Here is a 27,523-nt window from a genome sequence, read left to right as displayed (position 1 = left end):
GCAAATGCTTTTAGCCATGTTATCCACCTCCCATTGGATAACATGGCTAAGAACTGGTCAGCGTGGGTGTTAGTTTTTGGCGATAGCTGGAATATTTCCATCGCTACGCCTGTGTTGGTAATAGGAGATAGTGAGGTTAGCAACTGTTTCAGTCGCTAACAGGTTGGGAACGCCCACTTTCCATGTCATTAGCGATAAATATCGCTGACATGCAAAGCGGGCCCCAAACCGCTCGCTATCGCCTAAAACTGTCGCTAACATCAGTTAGCGACAGCTTGGTAATAAATTGATAGAATTATCGCTGCTTCGAAAACGGCAGCTAAACCGGTGATAATTCAATATCGCCACCCTTGGTAATATGCCCCGCGATTCTCCATTGCCTCATATCGTTAAATGAGGCTCATACGGTATGTCACACTCAAAACTGGCAGCAAAATCCTGGTTGCAATCTGCAACTAGTATTTTTGCAACCATGTGATATTTTGCAAACCGACCTATGTACGAATAAAATCGGGTCACAAAATTCTGATTCCTAGTGGTTCGCAAATCAACCTACATCATGAATATTAATGAGGTAGGTCTTAAATTGCAACCCACTGGGAATCGTTGCCATCACAGGGATGGTAGCCTGCTGAGGTCAGTACATCACCATGCCTGTGATTGCTTTTAAATATAGCAATTTTAAAAATGCAGCCCGCTATCTTTAAAAGAAAACAGGATCCGTTTAAAAAAAGATATAAATATATCACTAAAATTAGGTCGTAGGCAATAGTCCTCTCAAACGGGAAGTGATCCCTTTGGAACCCCTTCCTATTTGGGAAGGACCTACTACTGCATGTTTGTAGTCGGGCCGGACTCGCCGTCGAGAGCATCAGGTGTTTCCCAAGGAGGCTGGAAGGGTGGGGCGTCAGTTTTGCAGCTGTGGGGGCAGTTTTTGTTACTGGGGGCCCGTTTTGCAGTGGTGCTGCAACATTGGCCTCCAGTAACAAAAGCAGCAGTGCTTCCCACTTTCAACTCCCCCACCCCTTACTCTCCCCCTGAGGGAATGGTCTGTAAAAATTGCCATGGCTGCTTTGGGTTTCCAGTCCGGCTCTGTTTGTAGCCTGTGAAGTACTAATATTTTGCGACCGGGTTTTGGTCGCTTAACATTAATGGATATCAATTCATTTTGGAAGGTTTGCCAAAACACGTCCCTTTCAAATACTGAATTGGTATGTGGTCGCAAGCCTAAATTACAGTTGTATGACAGAGGCACACATGGCTAAACCATGCGTACCTCTACAAAGCAGCTCGAACAACACATCCCCGTACCCCACATGCCTTTACCACGCAATTTTGTGGTAAAGGCATGATTGGTAAAGCGATGTGCGGTAAAGATCACACCCCAAACACTCTACCCTGAGCCCTAAAACTCTGGTCCCTGCCCTATAAACAATCCAACCCCCCCAAGTCCTAAAAAAGACCCCCACCACTAAAACCTAAAATTACCCCGACCCTGCCCCTGCCCTGAGCCATATAACCCTGCCCCCTGCCCTATAAGCAACCCGTTAGCAACCCAACCCCCTTGAGTCCTAATAATGACCCCCCATTCCTAAAATGCCAAACTACCTCGCCTCCCCACCCTGAGCCCTAAAACCCTGGCCTCTGCCCTATAAACAACCTGACCCCACGAGCCCTAAAAACGACCCCATCCCTAAAACCTAAAACGACCCATACCCCCCGCCCTGAGGCCAAAAACCCAGCCCCCTGCCATGTAAACAACCCCAACCTCGAGCCCTAAAAACTACCCCCACCCATAAAAACTACCCCCACCTCCCAAAACCCAGCCCCACTTAAAAGTCCGCGTCCTCTCCCGATCCTTCCTCATCCTGTGCCCACCCATCCACGCAGCTAGACCGCGTACTGCCTTAAACACGCATATGCGTGGTTAAGGCATATGCATGGTTAAGGCAAACGTGTTTGCGCTTGCGGAGAATTGGCACACGTGGCTCTGCCCGAGTTGTAAAGCCTGTTTCCTGGGATTTGGTAACGTGTTACCGAAACACAAATTAATTTTTGTAATAAGAAAAGGCCTTTTTGTTGTTGCAAACGGACCAATTCTGGAAATCAGACCCTTTGTAAACACAAAAGGGCTTCATTCATTTTACCCCAGATGTTGTGTTGGGTTCACCTTTGTCCAGGTTCTCAAACAAGAGGTTCATGCCCAGAAACAATCCATCGCTCTGCCTGCTGTTGTCTATAGTAGCTGGTACCCATGGGCACTGTAGTGGCTTTTATTGTTAGTTCTTGTTAGACGGACCGGGAGGGTCGGCCGAGTTTACGGGGAGAGGTCTCCAGGGAGAGCCGTCTCCAACGACTGTACAGATAAGTAACTTCCCCCCCACAGACGGACACCACACAAGATTGAAGGTTAACGAGACTTTATATGCAATTCTTAGGTTACGTTGATATACTACAAGGAGGTCTGGACTCAGGGGTCCCCTCGGTTCTGATCTCTGGATGAGGAAAAGGGTAGCGGGACAGTCTTAGTTACCAATGAGTTCAATAGCTCTCAATCCTCGAGCTCGGCGTGTTTGCTGATCGGGCCGTGGAGGAGCCAAGCAGGTCCCGAGATGGATGAAGGATGGTCGACGGGCCGTGGAGAAGCCAAGCAGGTCCCGATGCAGATGACGGTTACAACGGTCCGCGGCCTCGCCAGCAGATCCGGACGACGGTGAAGGATGAAGGTTACGACGGCTGTGGCAGCGCCAACAGGCAGGATGATGGTGCACAGGACAGAGCTACGGCAGCGCCAGTAGTCCGTCCAGGATGAGTTCTTCTTTCGTCTCTCGACTCCAAGATACAACTGCCTTCCTGTTCTGGAGCTGCCCCAGTTATAGGGCTGGCGTGCTTTGATGTCCGGACCCTCGCACTTGGAGGTCGGGAGGTCCGGGATGAGGGAGTCCAGACACCCAGCAGGGGGGTGGAGCCAGCGCCCGGGGAGGCGATGGGCGAGCGGCACTGGCCGGGGGAGAACCATCGACACCTCTTTCTCCCATTGACTGGCCAAGTAGCTCGCTCACCTCCTGGGTGGAGGGTGGTGCCGGAATGTCTGAGGCCGGGCTAGGCCCAGGGTTGAGGTCGATCGGGGGCCAGGCGGCCTCGTGGCGAAGTGTCCAAGATGGCGGCCCTGGCTGGGCGCATGGGTCGGCCGTGGATCGGACCCACGAGGTTATCATGCTCGAGGGCAGGTGTCCCTGAGGGGACGTAGGACGTGCAATGGTGGTGTGTGGTGCTTGTGTGACTGGCTCGGGCTTGGTCGAGCCGGGGGAGAGCGGCCCGTCATGTGGCCTGTCCAACATGCGTCCCCCCCAGCTGAAGGCGGGGAGAGTTACCCATCCTCTTGGGGACTCTCTTCGTCGAGGCGGAAAAACCGGGACAGGCCATCCGCGTTGGCGTGGTCAGACCCAGGCCGGTGTTCAACGGTAAAGTCCATACCTTGCAAGGAGATGGACCAGCGTAGCAGTTTTGGGTTTTCCCCCCGCATATGCATCAACCACTGCAGGGGTCGGTGGTCAGTCTGCACCCGAAAGTGGGTGCCAAAAAGGTAGGGTCGGAGCTTCTTGAGGGCCCATACCACAGCGAAGGCTTCCCTCTCTATGGTGCTCCAGCGTTGTTCCCGTGGTAGGAGTCTCCGGCTGATGAAGGCCACCGGTTGATCAAGGCCTTCGGTGTTCACCTGGGACAGGACCGCCCCAATGCCCTGGTCGGAGGCGTCCGTCTGGACGACGAACTCCCGGCTGTAGTCTGGGGCCTGGAGCACAGGAGCGGAACACATGGCGGCCTTTAGCTGTTCGAAGGCCGCTTGACACTCTGGGGTCCAGTTCACCTTCTTGGGCTGATTTTTCGACGTGAGTTCGGTGAGAGGCCCCACGATGGTACCATAGTCTTTCACGAACCTTCGGTAGTAGCCCGTGAGGCCCAGGAAGGCTCGCACCTCAGTTTGAGTGATAGGGGGTTGCCAGTTCTGGATGGCGGCAATTTTCAGTTGTAGAGGGGCCACTAGACCGCTTCCCACCTGGTGTCCGAGGTAGGTCACTGACCCTTGTCCAATTTGACATTTGCTGGCCTTGATCGTGAGGCCAGCTCGCTGAAGGGCTTGCAACACTGCTTGGAGGTGGTGGAGGTGCTCGGTCCAGTGGTGGCTGTACACAGCGATGTCGTCCAGGTAGGCGGCGCTGAACTCTTCGAGCCCCGCCAGGACCTGATTGACGAGCCGTTGGAAAGTCGCTGGGGCATTTTTCATGCCGAAGGGCATGACCGTGAAATGATAGTGGCCATCGGGGGTGGAGAAGGCAGAACGTTCTTGTGCTCGGGGTGTGAGGCCGATCTGCCAATAGCCTGCCGTTAGATCGAAGATGCTGAGGTAGCGGGCAGCGCCCATTCGGTCGACCAGTTCATCTGCCCGGGGGATGGGGTGTGCGTCCGTTCTGGTGACTTCATTCAGGCCCCGGTAGTCGACACAGAACCGGAGTTCGGGTGTGGTTCCGGGGGCGGCTGCTTTGGGGACCAGTACGACCGGGCTGGCCCATGGACTGTCGGAGGGCTCGATGACCCCGAGCGTGAGCATCTTAGTTACTTCCGCCTGGATGCAGGCCCGTACCCGATCAGGTACGCGGTAGGCCCGGTGGCGGATAGGAGGGCTGTCTCCGGTGTCCACATCGTGCACACACCAGGAAGTGACACCTGGGGTGAGGGAGAACAGGCTGGCAAATCGTGATAGGAGGGCTTGGCACTCTTGGCGTTGTTCCTGGGTGAGGGTCTCCGAGAGTCGGACCCCATCCACGGAGCCGTCTTGCTCCTGGGTCCGCAAGAGGTCAGGGAGAGGCTCGGAGTCGTCTTCAACCCCGTTGTCTGTGGCCATCAAGAGGCTGAGTTCTGTTCGTGCAAAGTGGGGTTTCAGTCTGTTGGTGTGGAGGACTCGGAGCGGATTCCGGGCGGACTCCATATCGATCAGATAGGTGGCAGGTCCCTTGCGCTCGATCACCTTGAAGGGTCCCGTCCATTTGTCTTGGAGAGCGCACGGTTCTGTGGGGGACATTACCCAGACCTGTTGCCCCGGCTCGAATTCAATAGATGAGGCGTTCTGGTCATACCATTTCTTCATGTCCTCTTGACTGGCCTCTAGGTTGGCTTTCGCTAGGTCTCTGAACCGCTGGGACTGATTGCGGAGGGTGAGGAGGTACCGGAAGACATCTGGAGGACTCTTGGCCGGAGGCAACTCCCAGCCTTCTTTGATCAGGCTGAGTGGCCCCCGTACTGGGTGCCCATAGAGCAGCTCGAATGGGCTGAAGCCTAGGGACTTCTGTGGGACCTCCCGGTAGGCGAAGAGGAGGCACGGCAGCAGCACGTCCCACTGGCGACGGAGGGGTTCTTCCAATCCCCCGATCATCCCTTTTAGTGTGCGATTGAACCGCTCAACAAGTCCGTTTCCTTGGGGGTGATAGGGGGTCGTGAAGCGGTAGGTGACCCCACACTGTTGCCAGAGGGACTTCATATATTTGGAAATAAAGTTCGTGCCTCTGTCACTGACGACTTCTCGGGGGAACCCCACACGGGAGAAGATCCCCATCAGGGCCCTGCCGACCACTGGGGCTGTGACGGTTTTTTTCGCGGTGCTTTGCTCAGGGGCTTCGACATCCCCGGTCTCTGCCCAAGATTTTAGGGCATGCTTAAAATCGTCCTTGGTACTTAGTCCGGTGGTAGCGATACCTAGTTCGATGCAGAACTGCTTTAGTTCACGATGGCTGTATTCCTCTAGTTTTTCCATTTGGAACTTCTCAGTTGATCCGCTCTCTTTAGTCGACATTGTTGTTCGTTGTGGGGTGAGCTACTCTCTGTACGTTATGCGGTGATTCGGATCCCGCCGCTGGCCACCAATGTTAGACGGACCGGGAGGGTCGGCCGAGTTTACGGGGAGAGGTCTCCAGGGAGAGCCGTCTCCAACGACTGTACAGATAAGTAACTTCCCCCCCACAGACGGACACCACACAAGATTGAAGGTTAACGAGACTTTATATGCAATTCTTAGGTTACGTTGATATACTACAAGGAGGTCTGGACTCAGGGGTCCCCTCGGTTCTGATCTCTGGATGAGGAAAAGGGTAGCGGGACAGTCTTAGTTACCAATGAGTTCAATAGCTCTCAATCCTCGAGCTCGGCGTGTTTGCTGATCGGGCCGTGGAGGAGCCAAGCAGGTCCCGAGATGGATGAAGGATGGTCGACGGGCCGTGGAGAAGCCAAGCAGGTCCCGATGCAGATGACGGTTACAACGGTCCGCGGCCTCGCCAGCAGATCCGGACGACGGTGAAGGATGAAGGTTACGACGGCTGTGGCAGCGCCAACAGGCAGGATGATGGTGCACAGGACAGAGCTACGGCAGCGCCAGTAGTCCGTCCAGGATGAGTTCTTCTTTCGTCTCTCGACTCCAAGATACAACTGCCTTCCTGTTCTGGAGCTGCCCCAGTTATAGGGCTGGCGTGCTTTGATGTCCGGACCCTCGCACTTGGAGGTCGGGAGGTCCGGGATGAGGGAGTCCAGACACCCAGCAGGGGGGTGGAGCCAGCGCCCGGGGAGGCGATGGGCGAGCGGCACTGGCCGGGGGAGAACCATCGACACCTCTTTCTCCCATTGACTGGCCAAGTAGCTCGCTCACCTCCTGGGTGGAGGGTGGTGCCGGAATGTCTGAGGCCGGGCTAGGCCCAGGGTTGAGGTCGATCGGGGGCCAGGCGGCCTCGTGGCGAAGTGTCCAAGATGGCGGCCCTGGCTGGGCGCATGGGTCGGCCGTGGATCGGACCCACGAGGTTATCATGCTCGAGGGCAGGTGTCCCTGAGGGGACGTAGGACGTGCAATGGTGGTGTGTGGTGCTTGTGTGACTGGCTCGGGCTTGGTCGAGCCGGGGGAGAGCGGCCCGTCATGTGGCCTGTCCAACAGTTCTGTTCAGCTTCTACTGGGCTTTTTGTGCACAAGAGGCCTTTGGAGAGAGAGAGAGAGAACATTTCTTCTGTGTTGGCTGGAGTCCTCCAACACATCCAAGTTTGTTAATACAGATGTCAAATTGGGGCTTAGGCCAGGATGGACAGATCTTGGACAGGAGGGCGGGCTCCAAGAATTCTGTCCACACAATGGACTGGGATTGTCAGGAATTCAGGCACTTGGGGTAATAAAAATAAAATAATATTTATTTATTGCGTGATTAATTAAAATCTTACAATTCGAAAACCACAAATACTCAATCATTAAAACGTATCTACACAAGAAAGTTCATAAAATTACATTAAATACGCAAATTCAATTCATAATTATTACGATCCATTATTACAAATATTAAAATAACAATCATTTACAGGTATAAGTTCTTTACTTTTGTGCAATATCTCATGTGCAAATGTTGCTCTAACTTTCAGCATCTTCCATTCCTAATATGCTCGAATCATTAACATCCAACTTCTTTTTTACAAGAGTCATAAATTTAGTAGTTTGCAATCATTACTATATCCATTGGCTTAAAACAAGCTAACAGAGCTTGTCTGCATGATCGTATCCCTCTTTAATTAAAACAGGTTTTTAAATACCTCTTTCTTTCAACCATCACTGATGTACATATGCAAACCAAATGTATATTATTTTCTTCCCATAGGTTACATGGGGTAGGTAGATGAACCGTACACACGTTTTCACTGATAGTAAAAAGCACAGTGAGAGACAAACACCTCTCTGGGGTGAGAGTTGAGAACAAGGAACTCACAAAAATGTCCTCCGTGCAGTAACACAAGATTTGACATGATTTACAAGGGGCCTGATTACAAGCTAAGACATTATTCATTCCCCCATATAAATAACAATACCAAGGTGTACCTTATTAATTGGGTGTGACAGATAACACCTATTATGAGTTCATGGGACATAACATGTTTATTTTGGTATAAAATCTGCATGATCCAGTAAATACCGTATGTTTTTCACTGTTAAATTTTGGCAGGCTTGACCGGTCGAAATATAGCGAATATTAAGTCATTTAATGCATCTGATAACTATCAAATGCGTTAAATACCGTCAAACTCGTAATTTTGACCCGTGCATAAACAGAAGTTAACAAATGGGTCGAAATTTTACAAGGAGCTCATATTTAGGCCCTAAATGCTATCCCATGGGGAAAACTCTGTACTCATAGTGAAGCAGAGATGAGGCTAAGGAGGTCATTTAAAGTTTGGTGGCCAGACCACTGTCCACCTGATTTTGCGGAAGCAGCTCACCTCTTCCATTGGAGCAGGGGCATGGCCATCTAATTTAAACCTGTCAGTAGTGCTGGCAGACATTTTGCACCTGAAACTTCTCCCATGTCCATGGAGGGAACTCCCTCAGTGGAAAATAATCAATGGTGCAAAATCCAAGTCATCAGTACTGTGTTTCTTGAACATGGACGTGCAAAATGTTGGTACAACTTCAGGAATCACAGAGTTAATGTATCCCATGCGCTGGAGTTGTCTCCTACTATGTGGGGAACTTTTGTAGTATTTTTCTTTCCTGTACTGTAGAAAGCAAAACGACAATCATGAACATTTCCTGCGCCATCTTGTCTGGTGGAAATTTCTATGTGCACATAACTTGCAGTCATTTTAATCTATCACAGCCATTTTTTACTCTGTTGGTCACCTTTGTTTCACCCTGCTCTTACTAGCATCCCTCTGACCCTCTGACCAACCTGGTATGTGTGCTGGGGGCTTTAAACTCTATTGTCGCAACAAACCTCAGCGCCACTTGCTGCCACAAACTTGTTTTTCCTCTCGTCTCTGTTTACAGGCAAACCTTTGGACACTCTACCCCTCACTGCACCTAGTTACACAAACAGGTTCCATACACAAAAAAGAATCTTGCAACATGATTTATTGCACTGCAAACAGCAAGACTTGTTGTTACCAACAATGGGACCTGTTTTTATCAACAGAACGGACTCTTAGATCTGGCCGGTCTCGCATGTTTTAGACCCTGAAGCAAGGTCTAGCTGCAAGATAAGATTGTCTGAAATAAATGCATTGTGTCAAACCTGTATAAAAGGAAGAGCCAAAGGAGTTATCGGCAAAACACCTCCCTCAGACATCGCGGTGTCTGCAGTTGACGTGGTATCCTCATGAGAAATAAACCTTTTTCTTGCCTTCCAGTTTCCAGCGCTTGCCTCATTATTTTGATAGCGAACCCAAAGTGAATTAGAGGTGGAACCCTGCACCGGTCAGCATTGAGGGTCTTAGAACACTCGCTGCCTTTCACAGTATCACCATCGGCCCTTGCGATTGCATTTTCCCAGACCTTGTTTTGTTAGGTCTCTTTTTTTGACCCTGCAAGTGTTCCTAAACTTCTGCTGATGGTGCACCAAGGGAGATTTTGCATCCAACTGGGGGTCATATTAGCAAGGAACAGCGATATTTATCGCAAAATGCCCTTAGCGCATTTTTTTATATCGCTGCCTTTCGCTGGATATTGTAGCGGATAAAACATGCTATCAGCAACGTTTTCCTCCATTGTGCTAAAATATCCAGCGATAGCGGCGAAATGCGTGAATATCGCTGGAAATCCAGCAATATTCACGCATTAACGACAATGGGGACTTAACCTGAAAATCCACCTCCCATTGGATAAACAGGTAAAATATTTTTAGCAGGGGTTAGATTATAGAGATAATCGCACTTAGCGTGATTTTTTAAATAATTTTGCCTGCCTTGCTAATAGGCGATAGCTGTGTTAGCGACTTTCAGTCGCTAACAGTTTGGGTACGCCCACTTTGCATGTCATTAGCGATAAATACCGCTGACATGCAAAGCGGTCCCCAACCGGTCGCTATCGCCTAAAAGCTGTCGCTAACTGCTGTTAGCGACAGCTTGCTGATAGGGTGATAAAATTAATCCCCGCTTTAGCGGCAAAAAGTGCCGCTAAAGCGGCGATATGGCCCTTGCTAATATGCCCCTGGGTATTTGCGCTGAAAAGTGTTTCCACATTCTTATTTATGTTGCATCAAAGGTGATTTTGCACCTAAATCTGATTTTGCACCTAACTGTGTTTTTGCTCCTACATGTAATTTGATTTCCAAACAGGGTTTCCGCCCTCCTGTCAATTCTTCACCTAAATGGAATTTTCATATAAGGCCTTTAGAAGACATAATTCTGTGTTGTGTGATAATTATTAGAAAAAGGAAAGGAAAGACAAGTTGAATGTACTGCTTTTCATAATGACCCCACAAGTTCGGGGAATAGGAGGTATTTACTGTACCCGGTAAGTATCCCACTCTGGGGTAATGATATTTACTGGGTGTGGTTAATAGCCACCCAGTGCCTAATAATAATGGCCTAAATGTGGGTCTGCACCTAAATGTGTATTTCTCCTACAAGTAACTTGTGCTCCTAAATTGTGGAAACACCACTACTGATTTTGCACCTAAATATGAATTTGTTCTCAATTGTGATTCCAGAATAAAGCTTACTTTGTACCAAGGGTGATTTCACACTTATATGTGATTTTGTACATAAACTTGATTTGTGCTCCTAAAAGTTTTCCGCACTCATGTTGATGATGCACTTAGGGTGATTTTGCGCCTCAAAGTGCTGCAGTGCTTAGTTTGTTAAAAAAACATACATGCCAGGGCACTCGTCAGGATGCCACTTTAGTTAGCACCACACATTGTCCTTGCCATACTGGCAATGAAAACAACAACACAACTACTAACCATCATAGTCCTACAAGTGTGACATTTCAGACTATTCCATACCCCTATATCTATAAGATTATCTTGGGGGGTAGGTAATAGTCCTTTTTAATGTATATTAAATGTATTATTAACTGTTGTTGTGGTCATCTCTAAATTAAATATAAAGAGATGATGGACGGTGCGCTGAAACTTTCCAGACACTCACCGCCAGTCACAGATCTGGGTTGAATCCGTCATCATTCTTATGATCACTTCACCACCTCAGTTCAGACCCAGCTATATGCAAATCAGTCTTTACCCTGTGCCTCATGGGAACAGTCCAGCCAGAACTGCCAAGCCACTGAAACGAGGTGGCGTAGGGAGCTAAGGAATAATGATGGATTCAACCCAGATCTGTGACTGAGGGTGAGTGCTTGCAATGTTCAACAATCCGTCCATCATCTCCTTTGGTTTTGCTTTGCTCGCCCTAAGGTGGCGGGGTATGCCCAGACGTTGTTCCCTTGCTCACTTTGCCACTGGATTCAAGCTAGCCTGGCTGATGACGGCTGATTAGCCAGAAACCGGTCCCAGGAGGATTGTTTCCGGTACAGGGAAGACATGGCTTGGCAGTTCGGGCTGGACTGTTCCCATGAGGCACAGGGTCAGACTGATTTGCATATGGCCATGTCTGAACTGGGGTGGCGGAATGAGCTAAAGAATGATGACGGATTAAACCCAGATCAGTTGACTGGGGTTGAGTGCTTGCAATGTTCAACACTCCGTCCATCATCCCCTTTGGTTTTGCTTTGTAGGTGCCAAGGAGCACAGGATCCCAGTCTCGCTGTAGTGTGAAACTGGCCCAATCCCAGCTCTTCTCTCATGTTGGGTAATAGCATAAGAACAGCATTGGGATTACGTGGGGAGTCTGGGTGCCTGTGCTCAGGGGGATTGCAGTGCCATGAGCTTAGAAGCAGTGAGGTGTGGCGCGGAACCGTAAGAATACTAAAGCAGTGGCCGGCAGCAAAAGGTAAGCATACATTAATTATTTTATTATGTTTTCCTGCGCTGCCCCCAACCCCCTTGTCAGATTGTCAGCAGCCGCCACTGGCTCTTTGCCATCACAATCATCCAGGGACCGTTTGTTTGTCCATTTACCATCCTGACCCTCACATAATGTTGTTATTGCCTGTCTCTTTTCCTTCTCTTTTGGATTTATGATGGGGTCCATTTCAGTCTGTGTCTTTGCTTACTCCACATTGCTCTGCTCTCCTTAAAAGTAATGTTAACAACTTCCTGGACTTTCCTTTTACAAATCGTTGTTTTCATGTGTGTAAGTGTAATTCAAATGAAACAGGACTACAACTACCAGAATTTACTGGATGGTGAAAATGGTGCCCCTGATGAACTGAGAGTTTTGGTACTCTTACTAAAAAGGTAAAAAGGACATGGCTTGTCTCAATACAAGTGGCATTCTTAAAAAGTACCGTGGTGGTAAGCTGCCCAAGAAATAGCTGATTACTATATCAAGTTACCAGATAAATTCATGCCATCAGGGATGCCAGTCTGTTTTTACGTATACCAAACTATTTTTTATTTATTCTAACTAGTTCCATTGATGTGAACGAGTACTACAACTCCCAGAATGCATTTGCTTGTTAGATATAATCTCATGACTGGTACAATGGGTCCCTATTAACTTAAAGACACATTTTGACCGTATTACGTCTCTCTTTGACGCAATGTACTAAACTGATATTGCAAGCCACAATTGTAATTGTATTTATATAGCATTTACTACCCTTGACAAGGCATCAAAATGCTTTTTTGGAGAGTAGTACGCTGCTCCAGAACCCTCATAGATTATTGGTGAATTAGTATAGAGAAATAGGAGTTAATTTGAGCAGTGGACATGTGGCTGTTAGTTTCATTGAAAAGGATAATGGAGGGATAGAAGAGGAAAGAGTCTAGAAAGTGTTTATTGGGAGATCATAGAAGCAGGTGGAGTTTTGAGATGAGTAAAGGAGAGATGGAAGAGGAAAGAGTCATTAGAAATGGACTAGGGAGATCATGGTAGTAAAAAGAGTTTGTCAAAGGAGGTGGTAAAGAAGCGTTCTCCTGTTTCTTGCTATTTACATAGAAACGCCCAATGCTTTGTGGCTGCTCATGCATATACAAAACTTTGAAATGTTACGGACGGTCTGTCTCAGTCAGTATCTCCTGACTGAGCCCTCAGGGCAGCTGTGGACGTAGCGGACACTGGAAGATCAAAATTACTATTCTAACTCCAGTCCTAGAAAGTTTGGGGGAAAAGCAGCTTTCCTCCTATTATTACAGCCCTGGAATATTTTTGGGGAAAGTTATAAATTCCCAAACTATGTTTGGAATGGTTGAAAAGTCTTAATTTTGAATGGCAGAAAGAGCTGCCCTGAGAGCACAGCTGCATGGGCTTTCTCTTAATTCATTATTTACTGTTCTGTTAATCATTTTATCTCTTCCTCCCACTATACAATAAAGCATGGGGCAAGCTGACCCCCCACTGCAGCCATTGGCTAACCTCACTGTGAGTAAAGGTATTCTCTGTTTTTCACAAGGGCCATCGCTCATAAATAGTTCCCTTCAGTTCTAGGGACTACTGTAGTAATGTGTGTTTATTGTGACTAAAAATATTTTTATCTTTAGCCAATGTTATTTTTCTTTTATACATGGGATCCTGTATCACCTGTATAAATACATGCCTCTAAATTCTGTATAATTGGCAACTGGTGATGCACTCAGTCACTGATTATAAAAAAGGACGTCAGAACTCGACTTTTATAAGTTATTACAGTTGTGTTATGAAGTCACAATGCCTGATGCCAGAGCCAGCAGCCAAGGTGAAAGGCAGGTCAGGTCACGAAGCATGTTTGAAGCAGCTATTTTTACCCAGAATGTTGCTTTTCTTTCTTATGTTCTATTTTAATAGCTTACAATAACAAGCAGAGAAAATGTTTATGTTTTGCACCCTTTACATAGAGAAAAGCTAGAATCTTTCTGAATGTTTCTAGACATTCCCATTAACTCACTATGGGCCCGATTCACAGAATGAATTTAAGACTCAATCCTAAACTTACTACTGTTTTGGTATTCACAGATTGCACTTACTACTTTTGGCATTCACAGAATGCACTTACTACTTTTGGTATTCACAGAATGAACTTACTCATTTCGGTATTGACAGAAGTTAGGACTCCTAACTTTAGGACTCCTAAATGTCTTCTGTGAATACCGAAAGTCTTAAAATTAGGATTTTTCTCAATTTAGTAGTAGTAAAGTTAGGACTCCTAACTTTACTACTACTAAATTGAGAAAAATCCTAATTTTAAGACTTTCGGTATTCACAGAAGGCATTTAGGAGTCCTAAAGTTAGTAGTCCTAACTTTACTACTACTAAATTGATAAAAATCCTAATTTTAAGACTTTCGGTATGCACAGAAGGCATTTAGGAGTCCTAAAGTTAGTAGTCCTAACTTTACTACTACTAAATTGAGAAAAATCGTAATTTTAGGACTTTCGGTATTCACAGAAGGCATTTAGGAGTCCTAAAGTTAGGAGTCCTAACTTTACTACTACTAAATTGAGAAAAATCCTAATTTTAAGGCTTTCGGTATTCACAGAAGGCATTTAGGAGTCCTAACTTCTGTGAATACCGAAATGAGTAAGTTCATTCTGTGAATACCAAAAGTAGTAAGTGCATTCTGTGAATGCCAAAAGTAGTAAGTTCATTCTGTGAATACCAAAAGTAGTAAGTGCAATCTGTGAATACCAAAACAGTAGTAAGTTTAGGATTGAGTCTTAAGTTCATTCTGTGAATCGGGCCCTTAAAACCTTGCTGCATAGCTCTTTCAAATGAAAGAGCGAGCATGTTTGCAAACATGCAGAATAAAAATAAAACCTCAAGTGCAAAATTAAACACATAAAAAACCTGTTGGATATTTGTTGCAAACATATATAAAATCAAATCAATACAAGTCAGGTTGTTAAAAAAATAAAATAAATCTGCAGAGCTCGGACAGTGTAGAAACATGCAGAAAGATTTTAGCTTTTCTCTATATATCTAAGGAGTACAAAAAAATAAACATGTTGTCTCTGCTTTTCAGTGTAAGCTAGAAAATAGAACAGAAGATAAAAAAGCAACATTCAGTTTTTGTTGCTTTAAACAGCTGCTTCAATTGTGCTTCGTGCCCTGCCTTTCACCTTGGCTGCTGGCTCTGGTTGTAGGCATTGGAACTTCAGAACTTGACTGTAATAACTTATTATAATAGTCAAGTTCTGATGTCTTTTCTTTATAATTGGCGACTGGGTGCATCACAAGTCATAGATTATAAAGAAACTAGAGACCGGCATTTATACAGGGATTACAGAATCCCATGCATTATAAAGAAATTACATCCGATCTCAAGTGAAATAGCTTATTACAGTTGAGTTCTCACATCACAATTTCCAAGGGGAGGGAGGCGTGGTCTCCGACCTGAGCTCTGCTCGACTGCGGAGTTCTTCTTTCGATTACAGCCGTCCAAATCAGGTTTCACTGCAAACGGATGCAGGGCTCGGCTTTATGAAGGATCGGAGCGGCTGATGGAGCCCTTCTGGTCGCATTTTGGAACCCTGGTCGAGCCAGCGGCAAAGATAACACTTTCTCCTCATTTCTACCGCAAGCAGCCGCCATTTTTAATAGGCAGGCGTTCGATAATTTCTACTCAGGTAAACTGGCGTTTCTTGATATTTAAACGCGCGTCAACGTTATATCTGCCTTTATCTCTCAACATCTCCTGCTGTTTATCTTGGCAACATGACTTTCACTTTTTTTCAATAATATAACAATCGCTTCATTACCAATATACAAGGCTCTCCTCAAGTATGATGCATTACTTGTGCAGACGCTCCTTTTACTGCATTTTCTAAGCAAAAGTACCAGTTTCTCTTTTAAATGGAACTTTCTCACAATGTTTATTATCTGCCTCATATTTGAATTTTTGGCCTCTTCTTAACTATACAAATGGTTACGGAGGTTTTCGTCTACATGTCATACTTCCTAGCACCTACTTTTTTGAAGGCATTTGATTCACTAAATGCTTATCAGGACTGGTTCCCTCTTTGCCTTTTTTTGGCATATGCTTGAGTGCTGACAGAGGTTGTCATAACTCTCTTTTTTTGGTATCTCTGATATTTCTGGCCTTTTTCTGCTTGAACTGTGTTTTTATTAATCTTATGGGCAGACGGAAATCTTCACTAAAAGTTCCATTTCCTTCTTCACGACATTTCAAGATGGCCAATGAATCTTCGCTCTCGGTTAAAGCCTCATTATCTGGGACTAACCCCACGAGAGCTAAAAATGACCCCACCCCCTCTCCCATTTTATCATCTCAAAACCCTGTTCTTGACATCATCTTTTGGGATGAGGGGAGGGGTTTAAAATCCTTTATGTCCACGACAAATGACAAACTTCAGCAAATTGAGGATAGATGGATTAGCATGGAGGCTAACGTTCTTCATATGGAGCAACGCATTAGTGACTTACATGATGTATCTACTAAGAGCACAGTTTTGGAACAGGAAATCCATCGTCTCAAACTCCATACCGAGGACCTTGAAAATCATAATAGACACAATAATCTACGTCTTTATGGCTTACCAGAAAATCTTGAAGGTCCGTATATACTCCTTTTCCTCAAACAATTCTTGTCAGAACTTTTGGAGATCCTATCAGAACCATCCTTAAAGATTCAGTGCGTGCATCGGCTTGGACATCTTCAACCTAATGCTTCTAGACCTAGAGGAATCATTATGTTATTTTTGGAATTTACTGATCTTATGCGTGTCCTCTCAGCAGCTAAAGCAAAACGTTGTCTCATATGGTCTGGTCATACTATCTATTTGTCACAAGATCTCTCTAATGCTACTAATGCAAGAAGAAAGGAATTTCTATGTCTTCGCCGACAGATGAGACAATTAAACATTCATTATGGGATTCTTCACCCTTGCCTCTGTAAAATTACACATGAAGGCTCCATGCATTCATTTGATGATCCTATTAAATTGAGGTCTTTTCTGCATAATCTGTCTTCGTGCTCTGCCGCTGGTTTTTCTCAATATTTCTAAGCTTCTTGTATCTGTTTTCTTCCTTTCCCATTATGACTGTTCAGAACTCTGTTCTTTTTCTCTCCTTCGTTCTCGTTTCATCTTTTGTCGGTACAGCTGCATCTCATGCTTCAGTCTTTGCTGTTTCTTCTTAGATCTGGATTATTTTCCTTGATCTACCTTCTTTTACTTCTATTCTTCTTCCCTTTTCTTTTTCTTTTTTGTTCTCTTTTTGTTTGTTCTCTATCTTTGACGTTATTCCATTTGTTGCATGTGTCCAGAAGTGTTGTATATTGTAATATACCATATTTTTTAAGTTTGCTGATGTTTTTTCTATTCTCCGATCATATATGGTGTTTATCTCCTTTCAGCTGTTCCCTTGCATTGTGTCATCTCCTTCCGTGTAATACCCTCCCAATTCTCCATTATGTGCAATTTTGTCACATGGAATGTTCGTGGTCTTGGACACCCCATCAAGAGACAGAAGGTACTTTCTCATTTATCAAAATTGAATGCTCAGGTTTCTTTTATTCAGGAAACGCATTCTAATGAAACAGAATCGCTTAAGTTTAAACGTCAGTAGGTGGGTCAGGTTGTGTTTTCTCCTTCATCTGGAAGTAAGGGGGGTGTAGCGATATTGTTTCATAAATCATTACATGTGCATATTGTGTCTACACAAAAGGATACTGATGGACGATGGGTAATGGCTAAAGAAATTATACAAAATAAAGAGTAAGTTCTCTTGAATATTTATGGCCGTGTGTCAGAACTCAAGTTTATACACTTGAATGTCTTACCAGTTCTTGCACGGGAACAGAGATGCTAGGTCCCGAGTCCCACTCAGCAATGTTTTTAGGTCTTTACTCAGAACCTCCAAACCATTACCTTGGGGGACAGGGGAAATGGATAAAATAATAAACAAAGAAGAGACTGGTCCGGAAAGGTTCCTTCAGTCAGCTATCTGCAGACGCCTTCTGTTTCTTTCAGTGGAACCTGAAAATTAATGCAACATTACTACCTTTGTTTCTACTCTATCCTAGTATTACTCTACTGTACATCTCACCCACCCTAGTTCTCCTGGACCATGCTTCTCCTCTGGTTATTTGTGTGATTCTGCCTTCCTCACCAGTTAGTTGTGACTGATAAAGAAAACAAACATTAGTTCCTCTTGTCTTCCTTTTATCCTATTAGTCTTATTAATTTTGTTGTAAGTGCACTTACTTCACTAACTGTTGGGTACTTCTTTAAATGGGTTTCAGTGTTTTTTCTCTCTGTTCCTTAAACTGATGTCTTTTTATGTCTTCCCATGAAAACCTGTTTTTTCTCTCACAGGTCTTCTCAAGTGCTCGACTTCAGTTCTGTGATTATTTACAGTTTACATTAATTTAAATTCGGAGGACTCTAAGAAAACTAACTACTTCCTTTTCTTCCTATCACAGGTTTTACAAATGACCCCGAGTTCAATTCAGGTAAGTATTTACATAATTACAAGTGACGTCTAATTCCTTTCATTGTTTCAATGCCTTTGAACTGATTATGTCCTTTCCGTTTTCAGATTCTACAACAACTGGACATTAATCCTGGTAAGTTCGTTTACAAACTATTCATAACTGAGATGAGTTGCACTTAGCTCTGTGTTCAGATGTGGCTTCTTTAAACTGCTCGAACGTTTTACTGAAGACTCCTTCTGCTGACGAAAACTGAGTCGCTCTTGACACTCCTCTGAAATTCCGCTCCTGAAGTGACTCACACCGGGGGGCGTGGCCGAGAGCCGAGCATGGCGGACGCTTGCTGAGTTAGCTCCGTCCTCTGCCCGGTAAAACAAGCATAACATCCTGATACCCTGACGGCCCTGACGACCCGCCCGGGTCAGAAAACTGCGGAGGCACTGCTGAGCGGACCGGTCGGAGTCTGGTGACCGAGGTGACACTTCGCACGTCGCCGACACATCCGACGCGGGGGAGGCCTGCTGGGAAGACGGGAGCCGCGGCCTCAAGTGGAGAGTGAGCCCGTACGGAGGCACACTTGATGAGCCCCCCTGGTGCAACTGGCCGGAGAGACGCCGGGAGCTCCTCTGCCGCTTAGGGCCCACTGGAGGAAGGGAAACCGCGGACCTGCCAGACACGCAGCGGAGAGAGGCGGCCTGGCCGGGGACGAAGTGCAGCGGGAAGGCGGAGAGGCCCGGCGGCCACAACTGAGGCCCAGCGGCCACAACTGAGGCCCGCGCCATACCCGACTTGCGGCGGCCTGGACGAAGAAGGCTGGGGCATCCTGCAGTACCGCTGTCACACGCTGTGGGCCCCGAGGTGCAGGAGACGGCCCGGTGTTGTGCACGGCCCACACTGGAGGAATAGGGAAGCCGCCGCAGACGAGCAGAGCCTCGAACTTGCTGGGAACGTCACACTGTCGGAAAGGGGGCCCAGCCACTGCGGAGGCATCCGGCGGTAAGGCGGCCATATTGCCTACCGGCGGGGGACCTTCACTGCGACGCAGCACCTGGAGCACTACCCTGGTGACTCTGGCGGCAGCGCAGCTCACACCACTGACGCCGGGAGTACTGCACATTGCAGGGGTCACTGGAACAAGGGAGCCGCTCGATACGGCTGTGGGGAGCTGCAGGATCTGCGGGCGGAGGACCCACACACACTGGCGTAAGTTCCCCTGAGCGCCTAACGGAGAGACTCTGGCAGGGGGTGGACACCACAGGGGTGCAGTCAGTCTGCACGGACACGCCTGAGGAAGCGCTAACGAGGACACACTGGGCCCGCCGACCCTCTTCGGAGCAGTACCCTGATAAGGGAACGGACCTTGCTTAGCATACCTCACTGGACGCCGAGCAGCTGAATAACACAGTGGCCTGGAGTGCACCCCCCCCGAGCAGGGATAGGCGATACCTTCGGGGGGGCAGGTGCGACAAGGAGGGAATACGCCACTTCGCTTCCGCACGGAGTCACTGGTGATTGAAGAGTCGAGCCCAGTGCACGTTGGATACCTGAGGCTGACCTACTGTACGCAGGGAAGGGGACCCCCTGGGGACAGAACCACCGCCGCACTGTCGTCCAGAAACATGGGCAGGAACAGGACCAAGATGCCTGAGAGGGGCGCCGACCAGACTCTGCAGTCTACAGGCTCGAAAGACCCACTGGCCTCCTCAAACATCGAGATGGTGCCTCCGACGGGCAAGACTTCACAGGAGGCCAAACTGGACCTTATTCTGTCTGAGATAAGGGCTTCAAGAGAAGCGCTTGAAACGCGCATGGACAGTATGGCGACGGGTATGTCTCTACTACGCGCCGACCATAACAAGCTGGCGGAGAAGGTCACGGAACACAAACTGGCTCTGGACGACCTGATACCGCAGCAAACGGAGCAATCCACGAAAATGGAAAACATGGAGAAGCAGATGAAGCTGGTATGGGAGAGGATGGACGAAGCGGAAGGGCGGGCTCGCCGCAACAACGTGCGCATCCTAGGAATTCCGGAGCGCAGCAAGGGGAGGAACCCAACCCAGTTTGTTGAGGATTGGCTGAAGAACTTACGCCACTCTACAGTGTGGAGAGGGCGCATAGGATACCGTCTAGACCACCAAAGCCGGGAGCACCACCTCGCCCCTTAATAGCCTGCCTGCTTAACTACAAAGACAGGGACATAGTCTTGAGAGTGGCACGAGAGAAAGCGCCGATACGCTTTGAGGACAAAACTATCTTGATCTACCCAGACTTCACCCCGACGGTGCAAAGGGCCAGGCCAGGTCAACGTTTATGGGTGTGAAGAGACGCCTGCGCGACAGGAATCTTAAATATGCCCTGCTGTTTCCAGCCCGCTTGAAAATAATTCATAACAACAAATCACTCTTCTTTGACACGGCTGAGGAGGCGGCGGAATGGATGGAAGTGACGCTGACGCCGCCCAACTCGCAAGATCCATTTGAGGAGGGTAGACAGAGGGAAGGACGCTCGAATGGCGAGGAGCGGCAGCCCGGAGCGAGTGCCACACACGAGGAGGAGGTGGGCACGAGCGGTCCGGATCCCTTGGCTGGGATGCGGGTATCACAGGAGAGGTCCCAGCTGACAGAGGCCGCTTTGGCTGCACACAACGCGGATGGTGAGACGGTGCTGGATAGCGCCTCCGATTCCCGGACAGAGGTGTCTGGTTCTGCGGACAGCCTGCAACTGTTTCCGAAAATAACCGCACAGGAAGCTAATGATCTTTAAAGAGACTTCGGAAGACTCCGACTGGTAATGTACAGACTGCATGTGAGACTCTGGGCGGGTCAACTGGGGCTGGGGGTACGAACACCTGTCAGGGCACGCCGCAGGGATTCCGGCGGGGCCCAGACAAGGGAGAGCGGGCCCACACCCCCCAGGGCGCAGCAATGGTTCTGTTCAATTGGCACCCCAGTTGGGTGCAAGTGTTTGGACCTCACAGTTCTTTGAATGGGGACCTTGATGTTTTGGGATTGTTTGTAATTAGGGCACTCATGGAAACCTTCGCAAGACTAATTGGAATAGGGTGGGACACGCTGAATATAATTGTCGCTAACAGTCATGGGGTCCCTTAGTGAATACAAAATGTGCACCTGGAATGTAAGAGGCATGGGCTCAATCCAAAAAAGGCATAGGGTGCTGGCACAGCTCAATAGGAGGCGTGTTGCTGTGGCATACTTACAGGAGACGCATTTGAATAGAGATGAAACTGCTAAAGAAATGGAAGGGGCAGCTGTTTGCTACTACTTACTCAGTGTTCTCCCGGGGGGCGGCGATATGGATCAGGAACTCTGTCCCTTTTAAGATACTGGAAGAAAGGATCGACCCAGAGGGAAGGTATGTGCTTATAAGGGGGTTGTTGGATGGTTCCCCTGTTGTGCTTGGTAGCGTGTATGCGCCAAATACGGGTCAGCCGGTTTTCTTGACCGCGTTTAACAGAGTATTAACTGAATGGTCGGAGAGTGTGTGGATTATTGGAGGGGACTTTAATGCAGTTCTAGACGTATCACTGGACAGATCTCACCCACCACTGCAGGCTACTGAAAGTAGAAGTCAGGCTGAAGCACTCTCGCAGTGGGCAATGGGCTGGGGGCTGGCGGATACTTGGCAATGCACGCACTTGACGGATAGAGAGTACACCTACTTCTCCCCTCCCCATGGTCTACACATGAGAATAGATCATATGTTCTGTAGCACAACATTGCTGGGGGGGGGTAGTGGCCTCAGAACACATGGGCAAGACCCTTTCGGACCACAACCCAGTGGAAGTCACGCTGAGATGGGGCACGATACCCACACCGATACCGACATGGCGTATGTCCCCGGAACTGCTTGAAGACACTGTTTTTAAGGCAACTATAGCAGAGGCAATCACGCAACATTTCCATTTTAATGGCGGCACGGCTAGTACGCGTCAGATCGAATGGGATGCCTTTAAGGTGACCATAAGGGGGGATGCAATGAACACACGCTCGGGCATGAGACGCCTGGTCTTAGAGAAGCTTAATAAAGTGGAGGGCAGCCTGGCCATGCTGGAGAGGGAGGCTGCGGGCACGAACTTACCTTTTACACCTTTGCAGGAGGCGCACATTCAACACGCCGAGCTGTTGGAGGAACTGCGTGTCCTGGACTACAAGGAATATACATGTAGGCAACATGCCCACGCTGACAAATCTGGGCCCTTGCTGGCCCGATTGCTGCGAGATAGCCCTGCCCCCACTCCAATACTGGAGGTTCTGGACCAAACTGGGAGGCTGGCTGTGACACAGATCGGTATAAATACCGCCTTTCGTGACTATTACGAGTCACTGTATGGTCCACATCGACACATGTCGGACGAGGCATTCGAAGAGTTCATGACGGGACTGGAACTACCGCGACTAGAACAGGCCCAGAGTGAGGACTTAGCGCGGCCCATAACGGTTGCGGAAATCAGGCAGGCAATACGGGCACTCCCGAGAAACAAAACCCCGGGTACCGATGGCCTACCGGCAGAATTTTACGGGGCGTTTATTGACCTGTTGGCCCCGCGGCTATATGAGGTGTTTAACGAAGCAAAGAAAACCAAAGGGTTACCGCAGTCCGCGCTGCAGGCCCTGATTGTCTCGTTGCCTAAGCCGGGCAGGGACTGTTTACGGCCAGCTAATTATAGACCGCTATCCCTATTAAACACCGATCACAAGGTGCTGAGCAAGGTGTTGGCACTGAGACTGGCACAACATATTCCGGGCCTGATCCACCCGGACCAGTGCGATTTCGTGCCCGGTCGAAGCACTGCGATGAATCTGAGGAGGCTCAGTCAGCTCATGTTACACGAGCGTTTACCTACGTCAGCTGATGGCTGTATTTCATTGGACTTGCGTCAGGCATTTGACTCACTCCGGTGGGATTATATGTTTGCAGCACTGGCACGGTTTGGGCTCCCGGCTGGCTTTATTGATTGGATCCGATTACTGTACACTCACCCCACTGCTAGGGTCCGCACGAACAGATGCATATCGCCACAGTTGGACATAGCGAGGGGTACGAGGCAGGGTTGCCCTCTATCCCCGCTATTGTTTATACTAGCGCTAGAGCCACTGCTGTGCAAGCTTCGGCTTCGAGCGCAACACAGGGGCATCACGAGGGGAGGCGTAACTCATGTGGTGTCGGCCTACGCCGACGACATCATCCTTTATTTAAGAGACCTGCACGGTGATCTGGACCCCATCCCTGGGCTCTTTGAAGACTTCAGTGCACTCTTCGGCCTCACGATAAGCGAATCTAAGTCGTATGGGTACTGCTTTAATGCCCTCGACACGAGCGCCCCCCTACCATTTCCGCCCCACAGTTTTGAAATGGCGGAAACAACCTTTCGCAACCTGGGGATACAGATCTATAGGACGGCGGCAGATATGCTTGACGGTAATCTGGGCCGCGCTGTGGCAGCTCTGAGGTCGCAGGTACAATTCTGGACCACGCTGCCATTATCGGTGGCGGGCAGGGTGGCCATCTCTAAGATGGTAGTGCTCCCAAGACTTCTTTACTACTTTACGAACTTGCCCTTCTTGGCGACAGCTGCTGTATTCCGAACCTTGAACACCATGCTAACGGAGCTGGTCTGGGGACGGGGCAGACGGCGCATAAGCCTGGTGAAACTACAGCTGCCTACAACGGCTGGCGGGATGGGAGTCCCGGACTTCCTGGCATATTACTACGCATGCCAATTACAATGGCTGGCCTATTGGCTAGCGGGTCGCAACCTGCACGAAATAGGCATGTCCGAAGCAGATAGGGAAAGAGGAGTCATACACACCCTGTTGCTGCCTAACGCTGCGATCCCTGGGCAATCTCCCCCCCTGCTCAAGTTGGCCATTACCTGCTGGAGGCGGGCCGTACGATACTCGTCCCCGGCCTCTTCCTATGCCCCAACGATACCACTGCTGGGGATCCCGCTGGGGACAAGCATATTGTCTACCAGGGCACTCGCTACGTGGACTGATGCCGGGGTAGCACAGGTGGGCGACCTATTTAGTGATGGACATATGATGTCCTGTGAGGACTTTTGCACGGTGCACCATCCGCCTGGGGGAATGTTCTTACTACATGCAGGGGTGCGCGACTACATCACACGGCACTGGGCACCGGACGGCATAGAACCAAATACAAATCCACTACACACGATGCAATACCTGATGGGTACAGGGAGCCATTTAACAAAATGGATTACAAGTGGTATATGTGAAGGGAGGGCGGTGTCGTTGCAGCCACTGCGCGAGGCGTGGGAGAGGGATGCAGGTCGAGTGTTTCGAGATAAAGAGTGGGAGCGGGCCCTTGCATTCCCCAGGAAAGTCTCGCAGAACCCAAAATTTAAATTCATCCAACTCATGATCCTACACCGCGCATACCTCACACCCCACCGATTGCACGTAATGTTCCCCAACACACTGGATTCATGCCCCCGGTGTGGCATGGAAGATGCGAGGATAATACACATGTTATAGGAGTGCCCGAAATTAGGTTATTTTTGGGCAACGGTACACACTGCCTTACACAGGGTGTCCCCCAACAGACAACACAACACTATATCCTCTAGCTTACTGGGACTGGGACCTGCAGAACGCAAGAAAAGTGTGGCCACAAGGTTTGTTGACCTAGCAATGCTACTGGCAAAACGTACCATTACTATGAGGTGGAAGTCGAGCAGGCCCCCTGACCCGGAGATGTGGAAGGCGGAGGTGGTGAGGTGGGGCAAGGCGGAGGGAATGGCAATACAGACCGAAGAGCGTAAAGGCTTGAGAAGGATTCCTATATCCCTCGAATGGAACACTATTATGTTATCTTTTGAACTGTTGGATGAGGATGCTAACTCTGTGGGGTCGTCCTTGAGTGATTGAAATGAGCTGATTGCTTTGGGGTCACCGCTTCATTGCATTCCCCTGAGTACCCGAATGTCATGTGACAGTGACCCACACAAGGACACAGGTGCACTGCACAGGAAGAACTCAAATTGGGCTGTGATGCCCTTTATATGGACCTGCATGGCATAGCGACAAAGGGGTGGATTAACAAGGAATAGGGTACATACTGTACCGTCATGTCTGAACCCATACTATGCCTGAATAGGAGTGCCGGGGGAGGGATATTGGGAGGGGGGGTTGGGGGGTTGAGTTGGGAATAGTGTAACAGGTTGAAAATAGGAAAAGGCAACATGAGCGAGTACGGTACAACTGATGTATTTCAATGGGATGTAAGACAAGTGACTGCATGTACTGTAATGATTGTGCAATTTTACTATCCTGCAAATAAACAGTTTAAAAAAAAAAAAAAAAAAAAGAAGTGACTCACACCGGACACTAGATGCCGAGTTATTCTGAAATTCACACCTTCTCCTATTCCGATATAACTGGGGAAAAATATTTACTATAAACGGGACTGAGAAGCTCTGGAAATGTAGCGCTGAAAAGATGACCCTCCTGACTGAAAATCTTCGGTGAAGTGCATCGTCACAGAGGCGCTCGCGCTGCTTCTCTACTCTCCTGCAGCTGTGGGCACATAGACTAGACCGCTCACCTCAGCTCTAGCATCGGTGGCCATCTTAGGTGCCATCTTATATCTCCAACTGCGGACCAGACCGGTCCATGCACTGCTGCTAGGGAACTCCTGCTCTTTTATCAAGGAACATACTCCACAAATTCCTGTACTTCGATTTGCGGTTCTGACAGTACCCCCCAACAAGGTAGCTCCTTTCCTTCTCGGTTTTGTGGGGAATCGTTGATGAAAAGATCTAATTAACCTAGGGGCATGGACATCCTCTTCCAGCTCCCAAGTCAGCTCCTCTGGACCATAACCTTTCCAGTCAATTAAGTAGTACAGTTTCCCCTTGGACCTTTTGGAGTCTAAAATTTCTTTCACTTCGAACTCAGTTCCAGTCTCTAACTGAATTGGTTTTGGAGGGGTTTTGGCTCTAAGGTCTGCGTAAGCTTTCTTTAACAATGAAACATGGAAAACTGGGTGAATCTTTAGCTTAGGTGGTAATTTTACTCGGTAGATGACCTGATTGATTTTTTTCTCCACCAGATAGGGGCCAATGAATCGGGGCTGAAATTTCCGATTACCTTTTAATCCCAAGTTCCTAGTGCTTAACCAGACTGGATCTCCTATATTCAGAGTTGGCCCTTCTCTCCTTTTCCTATCAGCATAGCCCTTATATTTTTCCTTAGCCCTCGTAAAATTGTCTACTGCCCTTAGCTGTATTTGGTGCAAATGCGATACTGCTTCTTTAACTGCTGGAACTGAGATATCAGTTTGCCAAATTGTTGCATGTGGATGCCTGCCATAATTTAGGTAAAAGGGGGAGTAACCTGTCGAGCTGTTCTTTGCATTATTGTGGGCAAATTCTGCTGTCCACAAATAATCTGACCAATCTCCCTCCTCCTTTAAAAGGAACAGTCGCAGATACTGTTCTAATTCTTGGTTCAACCTATCTGTCTGCCCATCAGTTTCTGGATGATAACTAGTGGAAAATCTAACTTCCATTTCTAACCCTTCCATAAAGGCCCTCCAGAAGTGAGACACAAACTGAGAACCTCTGTCTGAAATCACTATCTTCGGTACTCCATGTATCCTTACAATCTGAGAGCTGAAATGGGCGGCTAACTGTTTGGCAGAGGGAACCCCCTTTAAGGCAGTAAAATGGGCCATCTTGGAAAAAGTGTCCACCACTACTAGGATTGTATCAAATCCCTGACTATTTTGTAAGTCTGTAATAAGATCTAATGTGACTGTATGCCATGGGTACGGAGGAGTGGGCAGAGGTTGCAAAAGACCTCTTGGGGCCTGCCGTTCCGACTTTCCCTGAGCGCAGATCTCACAGGACTTAACATACCTCTCGATGTCAGAAGCCATCTTCGGCCACCAATAGTGTCTCCTTATCAACTCTTTGGTTTTGGCTTCTCCTTTGTGACCAGCTAATTTATCATCATGGCATTCTTGCATTATTTGTTGTTGCAATTCAACAGTGGGGATATACAATGTCTTCCGATGGTAGGGAAGTTGCTGGATGATCTCTCTATTTGGATCTTCTTTTGCCCAATCCTGCATAGCTTCTGGACTCATGACCTTGGCGACATCTTTCTCTAAACTGATTGAGGTGATAGCCCCAATAATCTTTGTACTCAGAATGATTGGTTGATTCCCTGTAAGGGTCTTCTGTGCTTCTGT

The 27,523-nt window shown here is 48.1% G+C and overlaps 1 long non-coding RNA gene across 1 annotated transcript in view; it reads left to right on the top strand.

Annotated features, from left to right (window-relative positions):
• The window catches only part of LOC147679089 (uncharacterized), a 139,634-nt gene that overhangs the window by 104,824 nt on the left and 7,287 nt on the right, over window positions 1-27,523 (top strand). The window contains exons 2-4 of the long non-coding RNA XR_015300993.1: window positions 17,207-17,322; window positions 18,275-18,304; window positions 18,391-18,418. This is a non-coding gene — a long non-coding RNA (uncharacterized LOC147679089). The remainder of the gene's footprint in view (window positions 1-17,206; window positions 17,323-18,274; window positions 18,305-18,390; window positions 18,419-27,523) is intronic.

The sequence above is a fragment of the Lissotriton vulgaris genome, chromosome 11 (genome assembly GCF_964263255.1).
Source record: "Lissotriton vulgaris chromosome 11, aLisVul1.2, whole genome shotgun sequence".
Classification (NCBI taxonomy): Eukaryota; Metazoa; Chordata; class Amphibia; order Caudata; family Salamandridae; genus Lissotriton; species Lissotriton vulgaris.
Note: the sequence above shows the minus strand (reverse complement) of the source record. Positions and strands in the feature narration are given on the sequence as shown.